Source organism: Marmota marmota, unplaced genomic scaffold, assembly GCF_001458135.2.
Source record: "Marmota marmota marmota unplaced genomic scaffold, marMar, whole genome shotgun sequence".
Lineage (NCBI taxonomy): Eukaryota > Metazoa > Chordata > Mammalia > Rodentia > Sciuridae > Marmota > Marmota marmota.
Window position 1 is genome coordinate 59340287 of NW_025999842.1, and position 11747 is coordinate 59352033.

The following is an 11747-nucleotide window of genomic DNA, read 5'->3' on the forward strand; positions in this document are numbered from 1 at the left end:
TTTTTTTTTTTTTTTTTTTTTTAGGGACTGGGAATCAAACCCAGGACCTTACACATGCTAAGCAAACACTCTTACCACTGAGCTCCATCCCAGCCCTGCTTACATTTTTTTTTACCATATTATTTTGATGGCTTCTTGTTCATATACTAACATTTTTAATGTTATACTGACATATACTAACATTTTAAATTGGTCTATTTTTCAATGTTTTATTCATGTCTGTTTGTCTCTATTATTTTTATGTTTGCTGAATGTCACTTTTATTATTTTTATTACTGTTTTATGATAGGTGCTAATGTCTGCTAGTACTTCCCTCAATTTGCCATCACTATGTTCTTTTCAATTTATAAAAAATAAATCACTTATTATTTGAGATTGATTTTAGGATCATTTTCTTTTTCAAATGTTTTATTTAAACCCTGGTGGAAAGTTTGGATTTAGTTTAATCAAAAAATTAACTTAGGGAGAGTTTCTGATTCCACTTGTAAATATGAATACATGTTAATTCTAAAGTGAAATCTGTAAAGAGATATTAATGTGAGAGAGAAAAACTAAGCAGAGAGACAGAGACCTCCTAAAGAATTCTTGGTTACCCACAAGCCAAAATTCACAGGATTGCTCTTGTGGTTGGTGGTTTGTGTTTCCAGAAAACCCCTGCTTCTGGCTTCACCACATACTGGGGACTGAACCAGGGCATGCTCTACCGCTGAGTTACATCCCCAGCCCTTTCTATTTCTTTTGAGACAGGGTCTCCCTTAAATTGCTGAGGCTGGCCTTAAACTTTCCAATCCTCCTGCCTCAGCCTCCCAGGTAGCTAGGATTACAGGCATGTGCCACCAGGCCCAGCTGCTGCTGCTGCTTTTGGTTTGGCTGTTCTTCTTCTTTCTAGTTTTTAATTTTATCAAATTTATGTGTACTTAGTCAGTTCTGTAAGACATTTAGCGAAAAATGAAAGTCTAAGGAAAAAAGTCAACCTTCTTTCCCATTTCCACCTCACGAAAAGCAAAACTCTTCAACCATCTTGGTACTTCACATCTCTAAGTGACACCCTTTTATTAACTATTTCTTGGTCATTCATTGCTAGGCATTAGCTATTGCTTCTCCATATGGGGTGCACACTGCCTGCCCCATCCCGCCAATACAACTATCATAATTTAAGTTAGATCAATCCTGAATGATCACATTTTTCTGATTATGAAAATACTAATTACAGCTGAGCTATACATTGTACTATGATTAGTTTCCCATAACTATACAGTATTTTTTGCTTTCCTGGAAGTTAATTATCTGTTCTTTTTTTCTTTCTTTTTTTTTTTTAAACTTGGACATACCTATAACCTCATCAACTTCAGATTGTGTAAATCTCTTCAGAAATTTTGATGCATGGAATATTCTATCAATTTCATCCTTCTGAACAAATCTGTAATTTCCTTCCTCATCTGGACAATAGTCTTATTGGTCAAGTGCACTACTGCGGCTTTAGAGTTTCCCTTTTCCATCACCCTGAAAGGCACATGCATCCTCTCCTGCATCTCTTGTTAGGATTCTACATCTTGTTTCTTTCTTGCTGTGCTTCCTTGTTTTGTTGAAAAGCATTGCTTGTTTTTTTTCTGAGAAAAAAAAAGTTTATGATTTACCATAGGTTGTAAAATCTTCTGAGACTGAATATCTGAAGTTTTTATTCAACCTTTACATTTGCTTAATATCGTGACTGGGTATACAATTCTGGGTTGGAGACACATTTCCTTAAAAGTTTAAAGCATTGTTAAACTATTTTTTAGTTTCCAATGTTGCTTTGTATAAATCCAAGGCATTTTGGCTTCTAATGTTTACAAATAAGATCTCCCTCTCTCTCTCACTTTTCTTCTCCCTCTCCCCCTTTTGCCTCTCTCTCCTCTTTCTTTCCCCTTCTCTTTCTCTCTTTTCTCTCCTCCCTTTCTCTGTCTTCCGTTCCCAATCCATCTCTCCCCNCTCTCTCTCTCACTTTTCTTCTCCCTCTCCCCCTTTTGCCTCTCTCTCCTCGCCCCCCTCTCCTCTCTGTTCTTCTTTCCCCTTCTCATAAACTTTTAGGACATTCATTCCCTGGAATTCTTATCATTTAGAATTTGAATGTGAAGAACTAGCCCTCTACATTCTTTACCTTTCTTTTTCGGTCTTTCTGCTCTAGAGACGAGGAACATTCATTTTCCTGCCTCTAAGTTACAGGTAATAAAAAAATAAGTAAAAAAATCTGGTGCCAGCCGGGCGCAGTGGTGCAAGTCTGTAATCCCAGCAGCTCCAGAGGCTGAGACAGGAGGATCACGAGTTCAAAGCCAGCCTCAGCAAAAGCGAGGTGCTAAGCAGTTCAGTGAGACTCTGTCTCTAAATAAAATACAAAATAGGGCTGGGGATGTGGCTCAGTGGTTGATTCCCACTGAGTTCAATCTCTGGTATCCCCCAGCCCCCCAAAAAAGTCTGGTGTCCAACATCTCATGGATCCAGTCAAGCCTCCTGTCTCTTGCTGAGTATGTCTACCCCAGTATTCTCTTTTACCCTATTCAGAATATAGTTTTCTGTGTATGTGGAACAGGGGTTGGAAGACAGTCCCACTTCCTTTTTTTTTTCTTTTAAGAGAGAGAGAGAGAATTTTAATATTTATTCTTTAGTTTTCGGCAGACACAACATCTCTGTTTGTATGTGGTGCTGAGGATCGAACCTGGGCCGCATGCATTCCAGGTGAGCGCACTACCGCTTGAGCCACATCCTCAGCCCCCAGTCCCACTTCTTAACAAAGCTTCTAACTGAACCAATTTGTTATTCCCCACCTTCACCCCTTTCCCATAGGTACCCAACCTTTCATTCTGATTCCTGGGTAACTTAGGTTGTTTCTTGTCCTTTTGCACTGCTAGCTGAGAATTCATCTTTCTTAAAGCTGCTAAATTAGTTATCAATTGTTCATTTGCCTTAAAACTTCTAAAATTGTGTTGCTCCTCTCTTCTCTCTTATTTTTTTTAAGAGAGAGAGAGAGATAATATTTATTTTTTAGTTTTCTGTGGACACAACATCTTTATTTTAAAAAATACGGAACGCTTCACGAATTTGCGTGTCATCCTTGCGCAGGGCCATGCTAATCTTCTCTGTATCTTTCCAATTTTAGTACATGTGCTGCCCAAGCGAGCACTCCTATTTTTTTTTTTTAAATCCCTGTTGGCTTATACCTTTGAGAGAGTTCCCTCAGTGGAGTTTTGTATGGGAGCAAAAGTAACATCCAGTTTGCCATTTTACCCCAAATAGAGAAGGCACTTTTACAAATACATGCTTATTTTCTGGGTACATATGCTATTTGTGTATACAAGCAGATATATTTCCCCAAATTGTTCTTTATTATCTTAAACACAGAGGATGGAACATAGGACTGGGATGTTTAAGTGGGCAAGGTTGAATTTGACCAGGGAGTAGGGGAGGCGAGGGCATCTCTGCTTGGAGGGCACCTTCAGAAGGAAAGCGGGATGAGGTGACATCCAGAATGGAGTTTCTCTAGAGAAGAATGGACCAAGGGGTTGCGGGGATGCGTGTGACTCAACTGTCATTTGCAGTTTTTCCTGTTGACATTCACAGAAAATGTTTGAATTTATCAACATGAGTAGAAATGTAAGCATTATCTAAAGGAAACACTTTCACTGGTGGAGAATCCATTCACTGTGGGTCACATACTATGTGTAGGGACCTCCTGAGGTTATTACTTGTTGTTACTCTAATTTGCCTGAAGCTGGGAGTTCATGCTGGTTTTTCTGACTTTGCAGCCTCATATATATTATTTTATTCTTAAATCAGGGATTGAACCCAGGGGCACTTAACCACTAAGCCACATCCCCAGCTCTTTTTATTTTTTTATTTTGAGACAGGGTCTTGCGAAGTTGCTTAGGGCCTCGCTAAGTTGCCGAGGCTGACTTTGAACTTATGATCCTCTTGCCTCAGCCTCCTGAGCTGCTGGGATTACAGGCACGCACCGCCATGCCCAGCAGTAGCCTCATTTAAACCTGAAGCTATTAGATGATTGAATTAAGAAATCTCTTCTAAATACACAGGAAACTGAAGGTATGTTACCCCGTGACCTTTCCAGTTGTCTTTCACTATGTTGTAACCCTCTGCCAGGCAGTTGATGATGGGGAAGTTACATAAGTCAGTTTTAGTTTCAGCTGTGTCTGTATTTAAATATTTCATCAATCTTATTTTAAATTTATAACATTTTAATTTATATTTTATTGAAAATTTTACATTTTTATTTCTATGCTGTTGCATATATTTTAGCTGATAAAATTGAGATATTTTAATGTTGTGTTAAAATCTAATTACAAATATTACTCAACAGTAAGAAAAATGAGTTCTGATGTTTGATGTGTATGCATTTCATGGTTGGTAGGAATTATTCTGCATGGATACTCATAGCCTGTTCTTTAGCTACAGAATTTTCTGTGCCTTCAGATGGATAGGAAGTTATTCACTGATTCCTATTATGAACATTGCCAATACCAGTGCAAACATGCTCCATTCTTTTATCCAAAATAGAAGTTTACATAGTGTACAGGTGTTGCCTCCACCCCACAACCCCAACATCTATAGGTGTTGATTCCATATGGTTCTAAACAGAATGATTGCTGCAAGGAACAGAGTACATTTAGGTAATATATGTGAAATTTGGTCAGCTGTTGCATTTTAGGGTTTTTTCCCCCCTACAAGAGCAATTTTTAGGTCCTCTTTGATGGGTATCATACTAGACATTCACTTTGAAATAAAAATGTCATTCTGCTAAGTGAGTTTTTTTTCCTTGACCCTCTTTTGTACAAGTCATCTAACTCATACTTCCCTGAGGTGTTTATTAAATATGGGACATTCATATTCTGTCACCTGAGTTAGAAGAGTAATACAGAAACTGAAAACAGAATAGTGATAGTGATTTGGTTTCATAGGATCATTTTAGCTCATAGGATCTGTGCATACTTCCAAAGGAAGAGTACTTGTAGAATCGTGAATAAACTACCCGGTGAGAGGAACTGGTTGTGGATGGCAGGAGTTTTCAAAATACAGATGCTCTTCAACCTACATTGGGGTTATGTTCCCAGTAAACCTACTAGGAGTTAAAATACTGGAAGTAAAAAATGCATTTAGCACACAGCACCTACTGAATATTACAGTTTAGCACTGCAAGACTCTTTAGAATTTGGGTTTTTCCCACACATGACCCTTTGGCTGACTGGGAGCTATGGCTCACTATCATTGTCCAGCATCATGAGGGACAATGGTACTGCATAGAACTAGCCTGAGAAAAGACCAAAATACAAAACTCAAAAGTACTGTTTCTACTGACTATGTGTTGCTTTTGCACCATATACAGCCACTAACAATAAATCCTCATTAATTAATTGGGTGGGAGGGGAACCTTCCCTTTCTGAGACACTGATGTTTATACCATCAGGACAATTATTTGGCACTTGCTGCTTATATTTGTTTGTTTAAATTGTAGCAATAAGCTTTTGTTTTAAATGCATGAGAATTTGCTTTCCAAAAATTATGGGGTTTTTTTCCCCACGATTTATATCAGCTTCCTAGTTTGTCCTTAAAGAATGCATCTTATAGATGCCTATTAAGCTAAAATTGTTAATCTCCTCCCAAAAGAAACCCTGGCCCTAGACTTCATAAGTACTAAACATGAAGTCCTCAGACTGGCTGAGGCTCTTCCAGATATTTTTGTGATTCTGAGGTATGCAGAGTTGTGGACACCACCCTCAGATTCTTAAACATGAACGCGCACATGAGTGTTCTCTTTTCTAGAATTTCCTTTTCCTGGTTGCTCTCAGTATTCTTTTTATGTGATTTCACCTGCACAAAATTTTATTGGTAGAATGTTCAGTGTGACTTTTTCTGTGGCCCTATATCTCTGAGGGATGTGAAACCTGAGAACTGTGGTTTACCAGGGAAATGTTCTATATTTCACAGGAACAGGGTCCATTCTTGTGACTACTGTCTCTTACCTGTTTACAACCTGCTACCAAAGAAAAGAATCTGGAAGAATATATTCGATCTTTATTATTGGTTGCTTTCATAGTTACTATGCATCATTGTGTGGAGTAAGGACAATGTTTACTTTTCATGTCAAACAAGTTTGTGTTATTTGATTTATTATTGTTACAAAGAGCATGGATTGCTTTTATAATCAGAAAGGATTTTACATAAGGTCATTGGAAAAGAAGTTATTTAATTAAAAAAATGCACTATTTATGCAGGTGGCTATTGGAACTACATTAGTTGAGTGGATTAAAATCATATGAGTAGATGAGACGGGGTAGCATATACAGAGGGGTTATTGTCTGCCAGGAACAGCTACACGTACACAGAAAAGACCAGGTTTAGAGAAGATGGTTTACAAAGAAAGGTGGCATAAGCCCAGGCTTGGAAAGCACTAATTTACTAAGAATCACACCTTTCTGTTAGAAATTTCCCTCTAACTGTGGGATCCCTGAAATCAGCCAAGAAACCCAGGTGAGGCCCAACAATGGCAGGGTGGGGCTGAATATGGCTCTGTATGCCTCCCTAGGCTACATCTGTGGCCACTCCCTTCTGCTTCTGAGTAGACTTAGAATTCTAAGTAGATCCCACAGCTCTAAAAACAAGTGTCCTGATTCCCTGTAACATTCTGAAGGGTGAACGAGGCCCTAATCAACCCATGACATTCCTCATCCAGCTAGCTCACATCCACTAATTTCTGTTCTTTATGGTGTGATGGCAAGAAACTTCTGTGGCCCAGTTTTTAATGGCAGTAGAGACACTTTATCAGAAAGTCACACTGTGCCTGTCCTCTACTCTTTATATTTGGGTGATCTAGCAACAGTCTTGTGATACACTTGAACCTACCCACCTCCTTTTCAAAGCTGGCTCGTCGAGTTCTCAAAACCTCTTATCAGACTGAACCTTGGCTAAGGTTAAAACCACCAGGTATCTGTGTGCTATCCTGACCCCACAGCTCAAGGATCTTTTGTAACATACTGTGTATCAAACAATCTCTCAGAGCCTTTTTGTGGAGGGTGCTTGTGTGTGGGATCATCATTATTTAGCTGTTCATCATGATTGAACACAATCCTCCAAAGGAAAGGAAGGGCTGTCCTCAGACATTTAAGAAACATGTGCTTTAAAAAAGAGTATATGCTTCATTTTAACTTTTGCATAAATAGGAATAGAATATCATAAATGCATACTGAATTTAAATCAGATATATAATTTAGACCATGATCAGCAGGTAGGTAGCATACACCATCAGGACAATTATTTGGCACTTGCTGCTTATGTTTGCTTGTTTAAATTGTAGCAATAAACTTTTGTTTTAAATGCATGAGAATTTACTTTCCAAAAATTAAGGTTTTTTTCCTAATGATTCATATCAGCTTCTTAATTTGTCTTTAAGGAATGCATCTTATAGAGCAACCTTATAGAGAAATCTTATAGAGCAAACCAAATCTTATAGAGAAACCCAAAGAAGATGCATCCATTAGCTTTTTTAGCATAACAAATCACCCCCAAATAACAATTCATTATTTATCCTGAGTTGATCCACATAAGGCATCTGCAGTAGAATCTGGCAGATAGCAGGCTCTGGGTTCTGGCCTCAATTGGGCTTAGTCATAGTGCTGTGGTAGGGGCCAGCTGGGGGCTGGCCTCTCTCTCCATGTGGTCTTCATCCTCCAGGAACCTCACTTGAACTTCCTTCCAGTACTCCCTGTGGTCAGAGGGGCCAGCCCCAACGTGCTTGTACTATTTAAGCAACTGTTTGCATCATGTATGAGTTCTCCTGTCTTCTTGGTTGAAGCAAGTCTTGTGGCCAAATCCAGATTCAAAAAACAGAGGAACTAACACTGTTTTTTGTTTTTTGTTTTGATGAGAGGTATTGAAGTCCTCCCTTACCTGCAGTTTTTCTTTCAATGATTTCAGTACTTGTGATCAGGTGTGGTCTATTAAAAATATCAAATGGAAGATTCCAGAAATAAATAATTCATTCGTTTTAAATAACTTATTACCACCCAATTTTGTTACAGTTATTCTATTTCATTATTAGTTGCTATTGTTAATCTCTTCCTGTGTATCATTTATAAATTAAATCTCATCATATGTATGTACACATAGGAAAGATAGAGTATATAAAGGGTTTGCTACACTCTCTAGTTTTATCATCTGCAAAACAACTTAGAATGCATTTCCCACAGATAAGTGGGGGCTGATGTATTGCTAAGAATTTGTGATCTTGTATTTTGTCAAGTGTATTCTGCCTTTGGCAAAAATTACTCACACTTTTCCTGAAAGAAAAAAAAAAATGCTCATTCCAATCCTAAAATTTCCACAATCTCATGTGATTATGGTATTAGCCTCTAGATGCAGAGGGTTATTTGTCTTGGGACTGCATAAGATCCAGATATGGACAGACCTCCTCTTACCTGGCTCTTCAGATGCAGAGCTTCTTGATTCTGAGATGGTACACTAAAAAGGTAGGCTGCATCCCCCATACCCACCCAGAACTTAAGGAGGAATAGAGCAAAGGATAACCAAAATAGACACTCTGTTTGAGAAAGCACACAACTAAACAGGGATAGGATGCAACAGCTGGTCCACAGCAGTTATGTGCAGGTGCTGCCAGGGCCCCACCCCTCGGCCTAGGAGGCTCCTGGATGAGGATCCTGCTGGGCTCCTCAGAAGCAGCTCACTGATTCAGGTTCTCTATGGCTCTTGACTCTGCCCTCTGAGACACTCTTCCTCTCCTAGGAGAGATGGCTTATTGTTGTTTCCACATAGCTTCCTCAGATTAGTTCCTGCTCATAAAAATTTGGGGACCCAGAGGCCCTTTGAAAAGAAGGTCCCCAACTTTTTCAAGAGTCTTAGAACCCCTTTTGTCTCACTGCAATGGTCTACGTTAAATTTAACAAAGGTTTCACCCTGAGGCCCATTCTTATTTTGAGAATCTTTTCTTCCTGCTCAAGAGACTGGAGAGTTGAAATGGCTTTATTTTACGATCTTAGAAGTCTGGCTCCTTTCAATTTTCTCTAATGCTTATGAACTAGACAATTCAATTTTTAGCTCATCTCTCTCTTGCAGAACCTTAAATGTAGCTAGAAGCACTCAATTAGCATTTTCAATAGTCTGGAGATCCATGCAGCTTGATCAAAATTCACTGTGCATTTTCAATTTTTACACACTGCCATAGGTGACCACATGTCCAGTTGTTTTGCTCAACCATAGCATCAACTACCTTTGCCCTGGCTGCTCTAGTATCTCCTCACCTCTTTCCCAGTCTCCTCTAACAGTGTGCATGCCATCTTCCCAGTTTTTGCTGACAGTTACCTTAGCACATTTCACCAGTAGTCAGGGTCCAAAGCCAATGTTGAATGTCTTAGATATTTTAGATGCCACTTCTAAGTACCAGTTTCTGTATTGGTTAGCTTTTGCCACATAAGAAACTGCTATGCATCTTGGTGCCTTAAAAAACAATGTTTTGTGGTGGTGCACACCTGTAGTCCCAGTGGTCAGGAGGCTAGGACAGGAGGATCACAAGTTCAAAGCCAGCCTCAGCAATTTAGTGAGGACTTTAAGCAACTGAGCAAGACCCTGTCTCAAAATAAAACATAAACAGAGCTGAGCATGTGGCTCAGTGGTTCAATCCCTGGTACCAAAACAAACCAAAACAAACTGTCTTTCTCACAGTGCTGTGATTGGCACTATACTGGTCTCTCCTTCACTTATGCACACTCAGTCATTTGGTGGACATGCTTGGGGCTGTGCTCAGCTTGGATCACGGACACAGCTTGGCCGCATCTTCCTGAAGGTTAGCCCAGGCTTCTTCTTAGAGTTGTATTAGTAGCAACCTTTTAACATAAGTGCTTTGTAAACCTCTGTTTACATTTACAAACATGAGTGACCAAAGCAAATCCCACTCTTGTGGCCACCCTCAAATTCAGGAAGTTGAAAAAAGATCTTCACCCCTTCATCAGAGGAGCAGCAAAGATTGCGTACTGAGTCCTTTTCTTGCCTTCTTTTCCTTTTTGAAAGATTTCACAAGAAGTGTGTACAGATGGGTTGAGAGGAAGAACAGGGCACTGGGGAACCAGCTCAAGGAAGTAGGATATAAATCTATGGTCATCACATAAGTTAATAGATGGACATAGTAAAATAATCTGATGCCTTCCTGGCTTGTATACTACCTGAGTATAATAATTGTCATTTATTGAAATCCCAGTATGTGCCATCCTCATGAAATGTTTCATCCATATTCAAATTTTATTGCTACAAATGGAAATGCTATTCCATTATTCCCCTACTTAATTTAAGATTAATGAAAAGTCTAGACTATTTTCACTAATAATCTTTTTCCATCATTTTTTTGTAGATTGCTTAAATGCAACAACCTTCTCTTTCCACATTTTCAAATCAAGGCGCAGTGCAAGATAATCATAATCGTCTTTTTATGCTTTGACCTTCTTTGATTTTATTCAGCTTGGTTATTGGGTTGATTGAGGAGAGAACACTATTAAGTAGCCACCCTCACCTGCCCCATTTCCATTCCAGTTGAGCAATGAGAAGGAAGAAAGCGGTTGGAGGCCAAGATGCCACCTTTGCTACTGAGAGAGACAGGCTGGCAGATGTGGCTTTTGTCTGAAAATGTGCTTTAGATCCTGAACTCAGAATTCCATGGACTTACCCTCCCCTAGAAGCTCTGGCCAGAGATGACTTCTCTCACCCTTACCAGGAGCAGAGCAGAGGGGAACACAGGTGTGTGGTAGCCCCTTCCAAGAGAAAGAAGAGGCTGGGCTAACAGGGGCTGTTTCTCCCAGATCCATCCTGGAGATAAGTGACTCCAAGGCTCTTGGCAAAAAGATGTGGCGAGAGAGAGAGAGAGAGAGAGAGAGAGAGAGAGAGAGAGAGAGAGTCATGGGAAGAATGTGACTGACACAGCACACCCTCTATCTTCACACAGCTGCAGTGCAGGTAGCAAGGACATGAACGCAGGACCTGGAGATATGTGAGCTTAAATCCCAGGCTTCTTCCTTTCTTACTGAGTGAACCAGATAAAGAACTTAACTTCCTGGGACCCAGATATAGTACATTAAAAATGATGTTATCCTCCTTACAGGGTTATCATGAAAATTGTTGATGGATTGAATATCAATTGTCCTCTCCCTGTGACTGGTTCATAGTGGACATTCAGTGTGTCAATCAGTGTTTTTCCTTCCTTGCTTTAGGTAGCAGCTTGATTCTTGAAGGTATGCTGGTCCAGTCCTAATTCATCATTATTAAATGCTTGGTCTAATATGTTCACCTGCCACAATCTGTAAGGGGAAGGAGAAGACTCTCAGTGGTCGTATATGTAGATAACTGAGGCAGTGGTGGACATTTTAATTCTAGGGAGAGGGAAACATTTGAAAGCAAACAAAACTGCATCACCCCACAGTTCAAAGATGTTAATAATGACATTAGAGTTATCAATAAATTGTGTCCACTCTTTAAGGAAGCAATGAAGTGTATGAGATTTGAGATTTGAAGGAGGAAACTTCAGGGATTGTAAATCACTTTCTAAGAAAAAAACCTCATGCATTGATGATGTTGAAAAATCTCATGTAAAAATTATCAGCCCAAAATAATATTTTTTTATTTTTGGAGAATTTAGGTGGAATGAATGGAATACATTAGCTAGATTAATTAGATGAATCTTTTTTTAAAAGAGAGCGGGG

The 11747-nt window shown here is 39.3% G+C and overlaps 1 protein-coding gene and 1 non-coding gene across 5 annotated transcripts in view; one reads left to right on the forward strand and one right to left on the reverse strand.

Moving 5' to 3' along the window:
- The window catches only part of Stx11 (syntaxin 11), a 45257-nt gene that overhangs the window by 20685 nt on the left and 12825 nt on the right, over positions 1-11747 (forward strand). The window lies entirely within an intron of this gene.
- On the reverse strand, positions 3055-3160 carry LOC125616004. Its single transcript, XR_007346596.1, has one exon. It is a non-coding gene; the product is annotated as a U6 spliceosomal RNA (small nuclear RNA).